This window comes from Filicampus tigris, chromosome 1 (genome assembly GCF_054856515.1).
Source record: "Filicampus tigris isolate MCC_2025a chromosome 1, RoL_Ftig_1.0, whole genome shotgun sequence".
NCBI lineage: Eukaryota > Metazoa > Chordata > Actinopteri > Syngnathiformes > Syngnathidae > Filicampus > Filicampus tigris.
In genome coordinates this window covers 18,968,192-18,986,829 of record NC_141217.1, presented here as the reverse complement: position 1 = coordinate 18,986,829, position 18,638 = coordinate 18,968,192, and the positions used below count along the sequence as shown (strand labels likewise).

Sequence of the window (18,638 nt, the reverse complement as noted above, 5' to 3'; positions counted from 1 at the left end):
ATGAATGTGCGCTCCTAATATTATGAGAAGGGTCTTCCCCACTTGGCGCCCACTCAAGAAGTGTCAACCGAGAAGGTCAGTGAACTGCAAATGCACTACATTGTGCCAGAAAAACCAACATGTTTGTGTGTAAACAAGGATGACTGATAGAGGAGTGCCAGAGGAGGGTACTGATAACTGGAAGTGCCAGTGTGTTTAAATTTAGATGTGGTATTGACTTTGGGTGACTTTGTTGGTGTGGTAATCCTCAAGCAACTGACACACACACACACACACACAGTCCAGACGATGATAATGTGTCGCACGGTCGTCACACACCAACCAAACCAATCTAGCGAGGCGTGTTTGCTCATGAGTTGCCAAGAGTGAAGGCAAGAGGTGACTGGGGCACTGTGCATGTGTGCGCGCGCGCGCCCCAGCCTGCCTGCCTGCCTGCCTGCCCGTCTGTCACACACAGACACACCCATACAGACAGACAAGTAGGGTTTTGTTTCTCTTTCCTCTGTTAGGCTGGCTTTATGGCACTGACCTCAGCCTCGCCAAAGTGGGGCTGTCACTAGCTGCCACAAACACACACACGCACACACACACACACACACACACACACAGAGACGCAGTCTGTCCATGGGATTCAAAATCCATTTTTAGGCCATCTTTTCCATCAAGCAGTTTGTTGGTGACATAAAGCAAATGCAACCAAAAAAAAAATGTGGAAACCACTAACCTTTTGATACAAAGTCTGAAGGATATAATTGTTTCAGCGCATGACCTCAGACACGCAATAGCTTAAGGGGAGTCCTGTCTGTGGTTGCCGGCATTGTCGGCTAGATGAGGAGATGTCCTACATATTAGTCGAGGCTTGTGCCCACAGATAAGCCTAACGACACGCACGCACACACACACACACACACACACACACACGCGACGGTGCGCTCTGGGCAAAGTCTCTGTGCCACGTGCCTGTCCTCTTCTCGTGGATTATGGGTTGCCAGTGTGTCAGGGCAGCATCGAGCTCCAGTAGGAGGAGGAGAAGGTGGGAACCAAGTATCAGCAGAATTCATGGCGCTCATTTGGGGCCGTGTCTGGGATTGGGGGCCAATACCCAACAAGAGTGAGTAAAAAACGGGAACTGCCTGCATTTTTTTGAAAGGGTCGACGGTGCTTGTCGCACTCGCTCCAAAAAAACAGAGAGCGGTTTCAAGGCTCAAGGCTAAAATTCGCTCAAATCCAGCCCACTTAAAATGCAATGAGACGACATGGTTCCGTGTATGATGATCAAGTGCGCAGGAGAGAGACAAAAATATGGATGAGCGTCCGCGCTCTTATCAGCCCAACCTTTTTACGATCCGGTTTGGATTACACAACGTAGACGGGACGTCACACCTCTGGGAGAAAGTGTTTCCGACGAGCTGCGCTGTGTGTTAAACGATGACTGTTTTGCGACGTCTACCGAGCTTCAACGCCCCATGCCGGCAACATGGCACCTTGCGACATCTACGCGATGGCGTCAACCTGCTCTCTGCGGTGTGGCCCTTTAATGCAATAAAAGCGAAATAACATAGCCTCGAGTGTCATGCGGGCGCCTCGTAATGTGTCCTAGTTGAGAAGCCAAGTCGCAGTGATGCAACGGCATATGCGGATAACCGAGAGTGGCAGCCCTGCGGCGGCTGCCGCAGGGGCCCGTCGTGCGGGGGCCCCCTCGTGTGCACGTGTCTGGGCAAGTGGATGTCTGTTAGTCTGTCTGTGTGTGAGACAGGATGGGTGCGGCGATAACAGCCTTCTCGGTTAGAAGACTGTCTGCGCCTTCCGAAACCCTCAGAGTTTCATAGAATTTCCTCCGTCTGCAAACCACCGATGTTTGCCAAAGATCAGCTTTGTGAAAAATACTCATTGAAGGCTTCGACCTTAAAAGGCATTTTGGCATTAAAAAGACATGTTATGTCTTTGACAATGTCATGTATGCTTGGTTTGTGGAAAATTATATATATATATAATTTCATCTGAGTCTGTGGGTTTGTCATCCATAAGAAAAGCAACAGACTAGTAGGAAAGGTTACATCCGTTCAACTTTGCTGGAATAATGCCAAACGGGCCTGAGAAGATCTTCCTGTTTTCTGAAAACTTGATCTCAGGGAATATGCTCACGACAGGGGTGAAACTTGCCTAAGGAAAGTTTTCAAGTGAGGACTTTGCAGACTGCTTGGGATGTCATTTTAGAAAAACGCCTTCAAATCCCACCGGCTTTAGCTACGTCTCTTGTGACAGACAGCTTTTATGAGGTAATGCAGAATTTCTTTCTAGACACTTTCTGTCACCCTACACAACCCCCCACCCCCCACCCTCCCCCCTTGCATCATATTCTGCCATCAACTCCCCTCCCACTTGAAGTTTTCTGTGTGTCTGAGACCATTTCCTGTGTTATAGATTACAGGATGTGCTTAACAAACAAGCAAGGTTCTGGCTACCCAGAAAGGAAGCAGCACCGTATTCCGAAAAAAATAAAATACAAATAATTTCAAGCGATGTAGTAAAGAGTACAACAGCTCTTACACAGAGAATTTAACAGTGACCCATGACACTCTTGTAAAATGTCCGGCTCTCTAAATCTTGGGCACGCTTGAAAATTCCACTGACCGCAGTTACCATTTCCTTAAACAGGAAACAATTCTTGCTTTGACCGCATAATGTGACTTAAGACTGCCTGACTGTAAGTGGCAAACCTTTCTGGTATGGTGCTCAACTGGTTGCCTTGCTAAACATCCCCCTTTGTAGGCTCAGGTGAAAGGTCCAGAAACCTGTTTTCTTTGCTCTTTCTTGACTCAGGAGGGTGAACACACCCTGCCTGTGACCTAACATTGGCCTCTGCTTGTCTTACTAAGGGGGCCCCAGGGTGTTGAAAAAGGAGGCGCCCTCTGCGTAGGGAAAGGTAGAGCTTACTACCTCTCGCTGCGAGAGGTACATCGACAAACGATTTTCAAACATGCACTTCCGTTGCTATTAAATTAGGCGGGCCAAAAGGTTGAGAAGGAATATATTGGCTGTTCATATTGGAACGAATCAACAAACGGAATGTATCTCTCAAGTTTCCCCCTCAGCCATGACCACGTGTGCTCTCAAGTGTGATAATGTTTTGTTGCGGCGATACCGTTTGATCACCTCGGTTTAAAGCGGAAGCCGACCCAAACATATTTTTTTTCAAGAATATCTTGCCAGCAGGCCCACTAGTTGAAACACGGCATTCTGATTAAGAAGTTAAGCAGCAAAATGCACTCGTTTTTAGCCATCTCTGGTGGCGGCCATTTTGTCTTCTGTCGACTGAAAATGACATCGCAACTGCTCGCAACGACCAATCACGGCTGACCTGTTTTCTGAATCTGAGCCGTCGTTGTGAGCACTTGTGATGTCATTTTTCAGTCGACAGAAGACAAAATGGCCGCCCCCCCAGAAAACGAGTCGATTAACACTTATTCCACAAACGCAATATTTATCAGAATGCCCTGTTCCAACTACTGGTCTTGCATAGAACATATTCTTGTAAAAAAAAATGTTTGCATTGACTTCCGCTTTAATATCTTAATCACAGTTTGACTCACGTGAAGAGCTGCGTGAATGCGTGTAGAGTTCTACCCTCAAAACAAAAGAAAGGGAACGATATCTCCGCTTTCGAGTGACTTTGCTCAACTGTGCTTGTAGATTGAGCCATCAAAAGCACAGGCGCAGCAACAATTTTGGCAACTTGTTCCTCTTGCCATCTTTCCAGTGGCTGGGGATTTACAGAGAAGAACAGGGATTGTATTCAATAAAATAAGTAGCAAAAAAAAAACAAAAAACGCCTGTAGTCACCATAATACCACTGGCACACTACAATGTTAAGCATGATTATTATTCAAGACTGGGTTGCTTAGGCTTATTCCTGACATCAGTTTGAACCGATTTGCTGACTACACTTAAAATGACCTCATCTAGAATTCACTTTGATAAAGCAAGTACAGTTAGAAAGTTTTCTCTGCTCAGCACATAAGTAACTACCGTAAGTTTGTGAAACTTTAACTTGTCGGAGAAGACGCTCAGTCTGGAAGATGAACACATATCTTGCCGTACAAACAGCCGTCAGCCAAGCTATTAAGTAACTGCATAAAGTGAAGAGGCCCGCACGGTATCTGCCCGTACCACTCATTCCAAACCGAACCCGCCGCTTATCCGATTATCGGGGAAACATTTCCTACAAACCCAAAGCAAACAAAAACCTTTCATATGTTGACATAGCAATGTCGAAAATGTCATTCCAATAACCTTCGCATGTCTCTTCCTGGAGGGACACTGGAACACAAAATGTCCATCACTTTCATGTTTAAGCATGTATTTCCACATCCTTTGTACCCAGTACATTTTTACAGCCGTGGGTCTGCTTTTTTTCAGCAGCCTCTACTTCCAGGAAGAGTCCAGTGAGACTAGTAGACAAAACAGAAGAGAAATCGGCTGCTGTGCAATGGGCCAAAGGTTAAACATCACTGATAAAAATAAGACCCAGGATGGACTGGGAGCACAGATTTTTTTTTTAATCTACAACACTGGGTAAGAGTGTTTGCTCTCCAATATAACAACTACACAAACATTCAGGGATCCAGTGGAACAAATGAGAGGACAAGAAGCTACATCAGTCCCTTGGTCCCGAAAGGAAGGAAAGTTCAACTCTCCCAGCCACATCAGTAAAAACAGAGAAGGAAAAAAAGGTCACAAGGTCTGGAAAAAAAAAAAAAAAAACGAGGAACGCTAGAGATTGTGCAGGAAGCAAGTCTTTGTAGCATAAAACACTGAAAGACACGCCCGTTTTTGCTTCGATGGAAAGACATCCAAGTAACTGATTACATCATTCCGTGTCTATTTATTAAACAGGTCCTAAAATCTATAATATACATTTTGTTTTGCTTAAGCATCATCCACTCACAAAGACGTCCGCCTCTCTTAAGAGAGAAAACATGGAAATTTCATATTAGAAGGAATGAAAGGAAAAGGAATAATGTAATGTAATACAAGAGTGGGCAGGCATAGAATGACTCTTGTACCACACAGGCTTGGAAAGCACAGAAAGGAACACACACATAAGAGAAGAGACGGGAAGAGATTGGAAGCCTTGGAAAGAGAGCAGGGTCTCCATATCCTCTCGCCAAATTTGCTTTGGCAACAGTTTCCGTGGGAATGGTCCGAGACTGGCTCTCCTCAGCCGAAGGGAGCAAAGGACCCGCCTACCAAGGAGAGGTAAAGCTCAAAGACCAAAGCTAGAGACAGCGAGATGGCTTTGGGTGGAAGTAAATATAGCATGCACTTTTCCATCCCTGTTCCTTTTCCACTTCATGGTTTGAACGTTTGTACTACAATTACGCAATTACCAGTGTGGGAAATTAATTCGGAAATGTTATTTGATTACTCTTGACGCAAGAGTCAACATGACACCGTTAGTTCCCAGCAGAAATATCCAATTTATTTCCGCAGCATACACGAACGTGTATTATGAATTGATGCTCATGCATATATCAACCTAGGCACCATATTGTGTTTATTATGGTATTGCCGTGACAGTTCATCATGGTTATTTCAGCCTACAGGTGCACGGGAAGTGGCATCTTCAAACAATTCCCATATGGGACAATAATTGGAATATAAAGAATACTTAGCACACTTATTTACGTGGAACTTCAAGTTACCAACCGAATTAGTTCCGTGAGTGAGTTTGGAACCTGAAGCGTTTATAAATCGAGGTAATGTTTCCCATTGAAATGAATGGAAATGCAATTAATCCGTTCCAAACTTAATTACCTTTTTTTCAAACCAGTGTTTGGTTAAAAATAAATATAATGCAATATAGAAATAAGTGAAAGCCCACTATTATGAATATAAAGAAGACACTTTAAAAAACAACTATTATTGCTCATTAACTTTAACTGGGAAAAAAGGGGGACGAGGACTACAGATCCTCCATCGAAAAAGAGTCGTCTTCCATAATAACATGGAGAAATTCTAATTTCAAGGTTTTTTTTGGGGGGGGGGTTGTTTTTTTAAATGACTATTTCTTTTCTAATCAATTTGCTGTATTTGGCATTCCGATCTAGGGTAACTTGTCTTTTTCTGTTAAAAAGAAACTCACAAAGTATTAACAAATAATTTGCACCTAACAAAGCATAACAATTGATTTAGAGTTACTTTTATCGTCTTTAATAATACATTAAAAGCCATCTAAAACCAAACAATTTAATTTGATACTTAAAAGTTTAAATTGTATGTATACCCTACCACATACAAAGACATCACAATACTTGCTCTTCATTTAAGATGACAACTTGAATCTTAAAGTCAAATCTTTGCTTCCATGTACTTGCTTGCGGCCTGTAAATCATTTTCCTGATCCTTGCAGTTTCGATATGAGTAGTTTATATTTCACCTTAATTGGGAGGTGGTGATAAAGCAAGATGACGTTTGCCATAGGAACTGTTGAATGACAGACGAGAGAAAAAATGTCCTTAGTTTCCAGCCCTTGTAGAAGTTGTCGAAGGTTGGTTGGGCGTGGGGTGGGTGGGGGGTTGGGGGGGGGGCTGGGGTTGGGGCCGTAGTGCGGAATATGCTGCTGGCTCTTAGCCTTGCATCAGTGCAAATAGCTGGCCTCCTCTAAAAGAGGCCAGATGTGAATTACGGTTAACAAGAGGAGGAATGTGTCTGTGTATGTGCAAGATGGGGAAACGCGGAACATGGGGCATAATTCTGCTTGACGTTTAACGTGCCCTAAGGTTGAGGTTGCTCGTGAAAGGGTTAAGTCGCATGGCTGAGTAAATACATAAATAGCAGTGGGGAATGTGTGTGGGCATGAACACTTCTGCCAGCTGGCAAGGAGGGAAAGGGCATGCATGCACATGCAAAGTGGCGGTTTGATTTCCAATTACGACTTAAGGGGCACTGGATGCAACAGCAGCACCTACTACTCCACCTCACTCCAGACTGTAGGACAAGTCGTAATCTGTCAAACCTCAGGACCATCGAGGAAAAAACAAAAAACAAAACAAAAAACATGCTATATGACCTCTGCCTGATCCATTATTAAATTGTAGAAATGTACACTCGTGTACTGTACACAGAATTGTACTGTACGTACTGTGTTTATAATGGCACGCTCCACGCCTGGTAGTCTTCAAATGGGACAGCCCAATGGCTGCTCATAACAGTTTGCTATTGTGAGTGCATCGTGTGTCCTTGCACTGGCAACTTGCCCGTGCTTGGATCTTCCTGTCAGAGTAGAGGATGAAGGGGATTTAAATGAGGGCGGGAGCTTGCAGTCAAATCCCTTCTCATTTTACAGGCATCATTACGCCTGCTAAAGCCTTCCCCATAGAGGGACCCCAGACAGACCACCAATTACACTCGTATCCCCTCTTGCACTTTCGGAGTTCATCGCACTTACACCTGTACTTTAAGGATTTATAATAAGGAGCTATGGCGCTCCCATTACTGCTCCTACTTTTAGTTGCACCATGACAGCAATGCAAGAGGAAATCTTGAGTCACTTGGACACTACTTTGGCTTGTCTCCCTCACTTGATCATTAAGTCACACTAAGACCGCCTGGTGTCAGTCTATGGAACCGGTAGATAAAATACGAGCTCAAAATGATGGTTGCTCATCATATGATTACTATTGTTCATCCGTATTGTAAGTTGCATCTGTTAAATTCAATCAGAAAGGACGGCGGGTCCTAGATTTGGTTTTGGGGTCCAGTTTATGTTCTTCTATGCAGCTACCATGTCAATAGCATCGTATGGTGAGGAGTGATGGTATGCTAATTCACAGATGGAACGTGTGACACGGCAGATGTGAATGAATAAACAATCTTGAGTTTTTCTCACTCGAGATCGCAAAGGTGAAAGGATGGTTTACAGCATAATGAAAGGTATCAAGAAGCGGATAATATATGCGTCCCAGAAAGTCCTCCTACAACCAACTTTACATTTGATCCTTGAAGGAGCCACGGACAGTAAAGGAGGTCAACAGCTCAACATAATTTACTTTTCTACATACTTTATGTTCACTAGTAAGGCTACATTTCTAGTCCAAGCACATTCATCATTTATAAAATGGAACTATGTTGACACTCACACTGATGTATTCCACCCCCCTCTGCATGTCTGCTGCTTGTGTGTTTCCTGACAACAGCAAACAGCCAATGCTCAAGTTCATGTAAACCTAGAAATTTCTATCCAGATCCACACTCTGTGCTGGATTCTTCGTAATATGTCAAGAACAAGCCCCCCAAGTGTGGTCAGATTTAAGGCGTGGAATCGAGCTGTCGCGGAAGGATCTTGTGGGATTAGGATTGTTTGACACCAGAGGTCAGCAGTGATGCTAAAGTCTTCTCCCTGCTGTCTCCTCAGTTGCTTAAGCTTTTTCTTTCAAATCTTGCGCTCAAGTGTGCTGTATTGCTCTTGTGCTTTTCAACACTCCAGCTGTAACTATGGTTGTCAAAATAACTGTTTCTCCAAAAAGACCTCCCAATAAATTTGAGACAGACAGTCACCGGTGCCTCAAACACAACTTTATCACACTCTGCTTGTCGTCAAATATGAGCTTGCCACATTTTGGTTGGACCTGCGTATAAGCTTCCGTATCAAAAGTGTTGCCTTCTTCCGAAATTCCAAATCATCCAAGATCGGAAGAATAACTTCGAAACGGTTAACACTTACAGATGACTGTAAATAACAGTCAAATGTCTTGATGGCCGCATGTCCAATGACCAAACTGCTTGATGCACATAAAGCAAATAGTCTTCCAGTGACCAGAGATCAGATGGCTAGAGGCTACAGCCTTTTTCCTTCCTGTCTGCGGGGTAGGATTAGCTCTGTCTGTCAGCTGTTTCAGACATCATGGCTAGCCGCTCTCCTGACTGGGATTCTCATATGACAGACGCTGCCACTCATTTCCCACAACTTTGCCGGGCAAACCACTGAGTGCGCTGGGCCTTCACAATCAGTGCCAGTGGCTCCCTATATACTGCATATAAAGGCCGTTGTGTCCACTGACGGCTGTGTTTGTTGTACGTAGCCATAAAGTGGGCCATGCATAGTATCGAATGCGTTTTCTGACATTGCAGCCATAGCCAGTAGGGCTGAACATTTAATCAACTTCAATAAATTCAAAGTATATTTATTTACAGTTTGTAGTGTCTAGATAAGTTCAGTGCAGTCCACGTGTTTGCATATCAGTGTTTCATGAAACTTGGAAGGTTGAAGTTTAAAATCACAAATGTGGTTAAATTATTGTTTTAACCTGGCTTATGTTGACGCCACACTCGTTCCGTGGAATTTTGTGAAGTTGTCGTATTGAATGCTTAAAAGACTGCAAATCAAAGTGTTTAGTAAATTAACAACTCTAATTGATGTAGATTTTAATATTAATTCATGGTTCATTTGCCTTTGTTTTAGCATAAGCATAACCCATGAGACCTGTAAACCCAAAGACCTAAAAAATGTATAATAAATGTGATATTCTTTAATGTGACGCAAATTAGTTTGTCTTTGTTAACAAAAAACATGGGAAGAGGGCCTTCAAAAAAGAATCACATACCGGCACAAAATTGCAATATTGAGGGAGAAAAAAAAATCGCAATTACTGGTACATGATTTTTCAAATTGTTCAGCCCTAGTAGTCAGCCCATCATTTAAAATGGAAAACAATGTGAACACTTTTTCTATGTTTTTTTTTTTTTTTTTACATAGACCAAAAAGTGGGGCTGACATGGAGCTGAGTTTAAAAGATATGCTGTGATGATAGCACATGCTTCACTCTAATAACAGTCGAGTCAAAAATAACACACTTTGTGTCAAAAAGGAACCGACCCGCTACTAAAGTCAATTCGACCCAACTTTCAAAAAATTCTGTCATTTTGTGAAAAAAAAAAAAAATCCCAAACAATTGTGTTGTGTTGTACAAAAACAACCCAGAAAGCTGGGTCAAATTGACATAAGTAGCGGATCGGTCACTTTTTTACGCAAATAGGGTTATTTTTGACCCAACTAATTTTAGAGTGTACATGCATAACATCGTTTTAAAATTCTGTATGGTTAATCCAGAGTCTTCACCACTGCCTTTATGTACATCTTTACTTTCTGTGTCCTGAAAATCGAACACCCAAGTGCCACGAAAGCTACTCCAAAAATTACCGCCATATGATGGAAAGAAAAACACAGTAGGTACTTTAACAGTGTATTACATGTAAGAGACCATGTCTCCAGCCTGAAAAAGCTGACCGGTTTGTCTTTCTATCTCTCAACCTGTGAAACACCTGAAACCAAACATAAAAATAGAAAAAAAGCAATAAGTTATTTTTGGAGGGTTCATTTCACAACAGAACAAGCTGACAAACGTGTGTTCCTAAAACGTAACCCCTGAAATTGTTCATTTATTAGCACATTTACTTGTTAAACGGTAGGCAAACTAAAATGTTACTTGAAGAACTTCTTTCCTTGCGCTTTATTGCATTCCTTGAAAACTCCTTTTGCTACCAGATATTTTGACCATTTTATTTATCCTCTCATTTGATTGTGTTTTTAAATCAAATACGACTTTATAAATAAATGGAGAAAACAGAAGAGAGATTTGCCATTTCAAAAATTCTCGGGATATATATTATCTGGATAAACCTTTTTTTTTTTTTTAACCTATATGAGGGAATGACATTTTTGGCCATATCTTCCTCGTGAAAACAATGACAAGCCAAGCGCTACAAGTTCCTTTCAGTTTTTAATGGAGTGACTTCATGAAATTAGACTGTCCAGGAAAAATCTCATGAGCATCACATTCGAGAAACTCGCTTAGGCTTTTGATGGGCTGGACTAAGGTGACAGAGACTGTCTGTCTCTACTTGTGCAATGTGTGCTGAAGTGCCAAGTCGGAGAGCAGAGGCATAATGGTCTGGGTTGTTAGTGAGCACTCCAGTTGCGCTGTGATGAGAATGTTTTGGACAGCTTTTAGACACTTGGTTATAATGATGTTCTGCATGCCCTGTGGCGAGCTGGGAGTTTTCCCCTCTACTTGCAATCAGACTGCTGAACAGTTTTACCAGCAGCCAAGCAAACTTGTAGAAACATGCTGAGCCTAGACCATTTTAGTGAGTCTGTTTAAATGCTTTTGCCTATGAAAATACCAAATCAACTGTTTGTCCCAAGTCTCAGGATTTGACGTTGGTTTCAGGATCGACTGCCCAGATGATTACAGGTTGCTGTTTATGTGCAATAAGCCGAATACGGTGTTTGTTAGTAATCAATTCACAGAATGACTGTGCCATCAAACAGGGCTATCGAAAATCAAGAAAACAATCTCCTAATCTCTGCAGCGCCACAATGTGAAAGGTGGAAACCTTGTTAGAGTGGAGGGGGAGCAAATCAATGCGCACCAGAGGCTCCCTGAGGGCCAACGAAGAGGAGGGGCAGGTTATAGTAAATCAATTGCCGGCCAATTCATTTCCATTGATAGCATCAGAATAATGGCATAGTGTAATAAAATGGTAATCACAGCCTTTAACTGCAGGCATCGGAGGGTCGTTTGGCAGTCTGTGCTGCAGGGGAAATGGCAGTGGCCCACATTCTTTGCCTGCGCATTGCTCAACATGTGTGCACTTATTCCTGTGCATGCCCGGCAGGATGCGCTCGACAAAATGTGTCATTTATTTTGTTGTGTGTCTGCCTCGAATATTGTGCGTATGCCGGTGTGCAAGTGTGCCTGAGAGCCGCGCACGTGCTGCACATCCTCTTGATTTAATCCCAGAGATATGCAACCCAACGTCAGCGGCAGATGGCTCAGTGAGCAGATTAAAATCTCAGCCACTAGCCCCATGTCAAAACAGAAAAACTTTAAGTAAGAGGAGCTCAGGCAATTACGGAACATTTGCATGCAAAGTTGGAAGGAAGGAAGGCATCAAAACAAAAACACTGTTGGAGACTGTGCTCAGATGTAGAAAACATGAAGGGAAGCCCCGGTATTTATAAAAGTGCTCCCTGCTTGAAATTAGATTGTGAAGAAGCCATCACACTTTGCTGTCAATGCCACTGAGATTAGCAGACCTACATTTTTTTTTTTTAATTGCCTTATAGTCTGTTCCCACTTCCCTTCCCAAAGACAACATGTGTTTTACACTGGCTTGCGTAACTACAAGAACTTTTCAAAAAGAAAACCTTCAACTGGAATTTACCGCATTATGCAGTCATGGAAAAAATAATTAGACCACCCTTGTTTCTTCTGTTTCTTTCTCATTTTGAATGGCCGGTACAACTAAACGTACATTTGTTTGGACAAATGTAATGATGGCACCAAAAATAGCTCAGAAGAGTTTCATTTAAGAGCTCATAGGTTGCCATTTTCCATGGTTTTCTTGATAATAACCCAAAACACTTTGGCCAGCCAGCTTTATTTATATAGCGAATTTTATGCACAAGGTAACTCAATGTGTTTCACATAGTACTAAAAACAAAATTCAAAGGCAGACAAATTCAAGACATTTAAAAAACAGAAATATTTATTTTAAGACATTTAAAAGCAAGGTAGAGACATAAAAAGCGCTTTACTAAAATGACAAAAAAAAAAAGCACAGCGCATGATTTTGGAAAAAAAATTATGATAGAAATGCTGTAAAAGACATTAATCATGGGTGCGGTTTTTAAAAAAAAAAGCATAGTTTTTAACTTGGAATTGAAGCACTTGGATTTGGGGCTAACTTCATTTCTGTTGGCAGTTTATTCCATTTGTGTGTAGCATAACAACTAAATGTCGCTGCACCATGTTTGCTTCGATCTCTTTGAACAAATTTTCAAAATAACCAGTTATTCCAATATCAAGTCATATAAATAAATGAAAGTAACAAACGTCATTGTTATAATGTATATTACTTTGCACGTATGCATACGACCCGAAAATCCCACCATTCTTTTTCATATATTATTCCATTCTACAGCTAAACTTCACATGGAAAGTTTCTGCAAAGTTGCATCCAATATCCAGCCCCTTTCCAACGCAAGCCTTATGCTAATTCCCCCCGTGAGAGCAAAAGGATGGGACAACACCAACAAGCACTCTCCTGCTAGGATTAGCGCCCTACCTCTACCAATAAATCACACACAAATGGTGTGCCAGCCTCTCCTGGGCCAATCATCATCCTCCTGGCAATATCATTCCGTACAGAAAAAAAAACTACAGGAAGACCAGATTCAATCACAACTGGATTGTCAATGAAATATGAACTGTGACCACCATGGACTAGCTTGTTGACAAAATAAAATGAGTGCAGAAAAAAGAAGTAAGGTGAATAAAAGGAGGTGATTATTTAGGGAACCCAAGCAAAACCGGAGCAAGCGGCAAGAATTGCATGACAGTGAGAACCTGCAGTCCTAAGTCACTCAAAGGGCAGGTTGGGAAGGGTGAAGTTGGGGTCGTGTTGTTCTTTGCTCCTTCATGAGTGGACAGTGGTGTCTGTCGTGGAAGTTCACACAAAGGTGACTGAGCAGACCCACGCCGTAAACAAGTCTGAAGTTTATAGCCACAATTGGGATTTGTTTTTCTCTTTTCCATTCTGTCGACTAATGGCTCGTCAAGGGTGTGGCAGTGTGTGTGTTGCCGAAGGGGGTAGCAAAAGGGACGAGAAACACAAGGACACCGTAAAACACAAAGGGAAGGTTGTCTCACGGAGAGGTCAACCGACCACTAAAATCGAGGGTCAACCAGGGTGCAGCTTTTAGATTGTAGTGTTTCAGTCAGTATTGCTGCCATCTTACTTTTAGCTCTTCCTCTGGCTGTCAATCACACGTATACCGCTCCACCGTCTTTTACAGTGTGTCATTTACTCCAAGCACACGCCTTCAACAGAAAAAGACCAAACTTGAAGGAAGAACTCACAAAAAAAAAAAGAAAGTGGCAATAAGAAAGGGAAAATTCAACACAAACAAATGATAGGGTGTTGCGGATGTGCGTGTTTGTATGTATGATTATGTTTGAAGTTGGGGGAAAAGGTTGCAGCTTCCCCCCAGGAATATGTCTTAAAGTGGGAAGTCAACCCAAACATGTATTTTTTTTAAGAACATATTCTATGCGGGCCCACTAGTTGAAACAAGGCATTCTGATAAATATTGCGCTTGTGGAATAAGAGTTAATCCACTCGTTTTTAGCCATCTCTGGGGGGCGGCCATTTTGTCACTTCTGTCGACTGAAAATGACATCACAAATGGTCGGGTAAAAATCCATCACGGCTGACCTGTTTTCTGAAGCTGAGCCGTGATTGGTCGTCACCTGAGCCCTGAGCATTTGTGATGTCATTTTTAGTCGACAGAAGTGACAAAATGGCCGCCCCCAGAGGTGGCTAAAAACGACTGGATTAATTCTTATTCCACAAACGCAATATTAATCAGAATGCATATTCTTGAAAACAATATGTTTGGGTTGACCTCAGTACAATTCATCCAAAAAGTTACTTTAGTAAATGCAATGGAGTAAATGTAGCACGTTACCAGCCACATCTGTTTACAGTGGCATACTAATTTGCCGTACTCATTTGATTTATGTCACATATACTGAATTACACTGGAGTGACTCACTTTTTTCCTCACGTTAATAGTAAGGCATGGTATGACAATGCGGAGATGATATTATTGCAGGTGATGATAGATAAGTGAAATGCCACTTTGGCAGCTGAATGCCGAAAACATGCAAAGAGTTGGCTGTACACGGTGTGCTTGTGTGAGCGGGCTGTCATCCATCTTCTACCTATGCCGGTCGGAATGTCAAATTGCCTGCTGTCTCATCAACCCACTTTGGTTTGATGGGTTGTGTCAAGTGCCGTGCCTTCCTCAGAGGCTATGTGCCCCCACTCAAGACAAACACCTGGGCTCGCCGCCATGCCTTTGTAAGCGACAGACGGCTCAGAAGTCACACTAGGTCAGCTTTACAAAGCCCCTGGGATGCGTGAAGCCTGGGAACACCACCGCATCTGACTGACAACGTCCAACTAAAGGACCGTCGCGGCATTTAGCCTTTAATATGTCAGACACCCTCATGAGCCTCAGGTAGCAATTATTCTATATGCATTTTTGTTGTCCTCACACGTGGACAGCTCTTGACTATATGCATTTTCGTCACATCAAATCAAAATGCAACATTCCTCCTGCTCGGAGGGCTTGCCGTTGCGTTGCTTAAGTGATGAGGTTATGCTTGCGGCAAAACTGGGCTGTGTTAGAGTGGGGCAAAAGTCTGAGAGGTCGGGCAAGGGTCAGGGAAAAGCGAGCAACACCCGAAGGCCGCTTGATTCGAGTTGCAATAAAACGCCACAGCAAACCAAGATAAGACCGGGCCTGCCTTGTGGCTGGGGTCAAGGCGCTCCTCAGAGGAGAGAGTGAGCACTTCCAACTTGCAGGCAATGAATGATGGAGGCGTGGAATCAGGCTGTAGTCCAGCGTCATCACCAAGGCAACTGTTGAACCCACTGCTTTTGTTAAGTGTAGACTTAACTGTTGCTACAGAGTCAAAACAAGAGTAGGCTGTAATGAACCCTCCACAACGATACACTCGATGGGCTCACAGACACATTGAAGATAAGGGATCACTGTGACCTGCGAGCAAAGAGGTGCACACTGTTGTTGTTGTTGTTTTCTTTTTTTTTTTCTTGGTCAAAGTGACATCTGTTTGCTAATGGATTTGGCTACATTTTCAATGTGTGCGCGTGGGCTGGCTGAACACACACGCGTACACAAACGGAGGTCCAAACAGGCTGCAAGTGACTCACCTCGGCTGTTTGCAGACAGGCGACGCTAGCCATGAAAAGTGTGAACGTGCGCGCATGTGAGCGCGTACACCAACATGCATCGCTGTGCCTTTGTTTGCCAATGGGCTGACTACCGCGCTGATGGGTTCAGCAAACGCCTCGCTACCGTGCCAAAACACCTGGCGCGGAGTGGGCGCTTTACCGTCGCAAGCTGCATTCTATAAGTCAAGCAGAATATGGATAGAAAGACATATGGAAACAATCCATACAGATGTGGAATGATAAACCAAAAACAAAAAAAATGCAGAAATGAAACCAGAGCACTTTGATTGAGGCCAAACATTTGTTTTCACACAGCTGTGGACACACACTTCCCTTCTGTCAAACACACTCCCGGACACTAATTAAGGATATGCTGAAGTAGAAGCATCAGTCACACACTCGCAGCTGACATTTCACTCACTTCAATCTCTTAAGTAAAATTCATTCCATCGAGCCAAGTGTTGTCGCTAACAACATACCCCGTTCCTCCTTAACACACACACACAGACACACGCGATCAATCACGCTTTGGAGTGCGCTAATGCACCCCATCTTTCATTCATGGACAGGAAACTAAAAGTGGGATTCACGCTGTTAAAAAAATCGAAAAATTCACTGTATATCTGAATCGACCGCTAAAAAAAAACAGTTGCACTCCCTGCAAGAGTTGCATGAAACCAAGTGTATTAGCCCCGTGTGGCCTAGCAAACCATCATTTTTTGTTGTTGCTTATGACCCCCAATACTGACATAGTGTGTACATTCACAGAATTACTCTGATTCATCCCATGAATTGATCATTTGAATCAGGCCGCAAACTGTACAATCAAGTCGAGAATGAAATAATGGCATGTGTCAAGAGAAAACTTTCAAATAATCCGTCGAGACAGCTGGCGCTTTGCATGACCGATACATGGACAAAGCAGATTTTTGCAGCTCTGTCTTGACTTCAGTGCTTGAGTCAGCTGCAGATATAATGTCTTGTGTTATGTCTTGCTCTATGATTCCACACCCTCCGAATTCTTGGAATTGAGTCTCCCCCTTCACCATGACCACATTGCCTCCCCTCTCCTCATCCCTGCACACATTTTTTTCATTATTCCTTGCAGTACTCAGAAGGTCTGGCATGTTCCATGTTTTTCTCCATAGAAACCGACATAACAGACTGACACAGCCAAGTTAAGGCTCAGCAAACAGAGACCAAAAAAAAATCCATCATTCAGTTGGTGTGTGCGAATGACCCCCTCGCCCCCCCCCCCCCCCCACTCTTTTGCTCCTCATCGGGTACTCAAGCCATATTTTCGAGCAATTCCGGGAGGACAAGGAGGGCGGGGGCTTGTACAAAGTTTTGAACATAGACGTCATTCAGCCAGTCTGCTAAAATTATTACGTTTTTTTTACATGCATCTGACAATGTATAAAGAAACCATGTTGGATCATTCGAGTCTATTGACATAATGATTTTATAGCCAAGACTAGTTGTTGCAAGGCGTCATTTGGTACACAATTCTTGTTCAACCAACACTCGCTTTAACACTGCATCGTTCCGACACATGGATGGAACTAATACCTACAAATTTGATCCCGTTCTTGTGATGTAATCCCCTAAAATGTTGGATATTTGTTTTAGTTATGTAAGACTCTGACCCCCCCCCCCCCCCCCCCCCCCCAAAAGCCTCCACTCGCACTGGCAGATGGAGCAAATGACGAATCTCAGACATTTAGCGTTTCCTGGCCTAAGAAAAGGGAAGGCTGACTTCCAAGCCATTTCCTGAGACACAAACTGTTCATTGAAGCCCACACATATCAAAGAGGTCTGAATCAGGGTGAAACAACTGCAGGTAAAGGAAACACCGTTGCAGCGTGTGATGTCAATATGATTTGTTTTCTTTCTGGTGGGAACATATGGGGCAGTCCAACAAATTATGACAATGTAGTTAACTTGTCAAAATGTATGTAAACGGTGTAGGTTCCCAAAAGTCGACTGGGTGACTTTTAGGATGTAACTGATGAATGGTGGGAATAGATTTACTGCATGTTCAATCCGAGGGAATTATCGTTTTGAAATAATTTCTGTTATAGCAATTCATTAGCTAAAAAGTGATATCTTGAACGCATCTGAAAAAACTTTCAGGACATATGTGTTGATCAGATTTCAAGTCTTTTCTGAGGTTTACTTGGTTCTCTCTTTCCACGGTTTACAGTTTAGAATAGTAAAGGGTGATCTGAATTACGCTGTCGTCAGGGTATCAATGGCTGGATCGTGAATGTAAACAAACATCATATGCACCATGCATCATATTTTTAATGATGGTTGGTCTTGCAATTTGGTTGCATTCATTTGGGACAGAACTGACTATACACTTTACAGCATGGACAGTTGTGTGAGTCACTCCACACTACATCTGTGCCATGACTTATAACGACAGACAGAAACCCTACAAAATTTGCGACGCATCAGTTAATTTTGCACAGTTAGCTTTGTAACGTTTGACAAAAACTCAATAGCAATGTGTGGTGTTTGGCTGTAGGATTTGATCACATCGCAGTAAATCCATCTCACATAAACTCACACAATCACTGTCAGCTGACTGGCCGGGCCAGGTCACTAGGCTGGTCTCGTTAGTCTCTCTGGAGAATAAATCCCTCCGCCCAAACCGGCCTCAGCCCTCTGGGATATCAGGGCTGAGAGAACGGGAGGAGAGAAAGAGGAAGGGGAGGCGGGCATCGATCGTGGCAATGAGTAAAGTGTACGTGACACGCAGAGCCAGAGAGACTCTAGCAGACAATGTCCCAGGCTCTGTCAGCCATCTC

At 43.0% G+C, this 18,638-nt stretch overlaps 1 protein-coding gene across 1 annotated transcript in view; it reads right to left on the bottom strand.

Annotated features, from left to right (window-relative positions):
* skia (SKI proto-oncogene a) overlaps positions 1-18,638 on the bottom strand; it is a 68,606-nt gene that overhangs the window by 8,410 nt on the left and 41,558 nt on the right. The gene's annotated exons all lie outside the window — the stretch shown is intronic.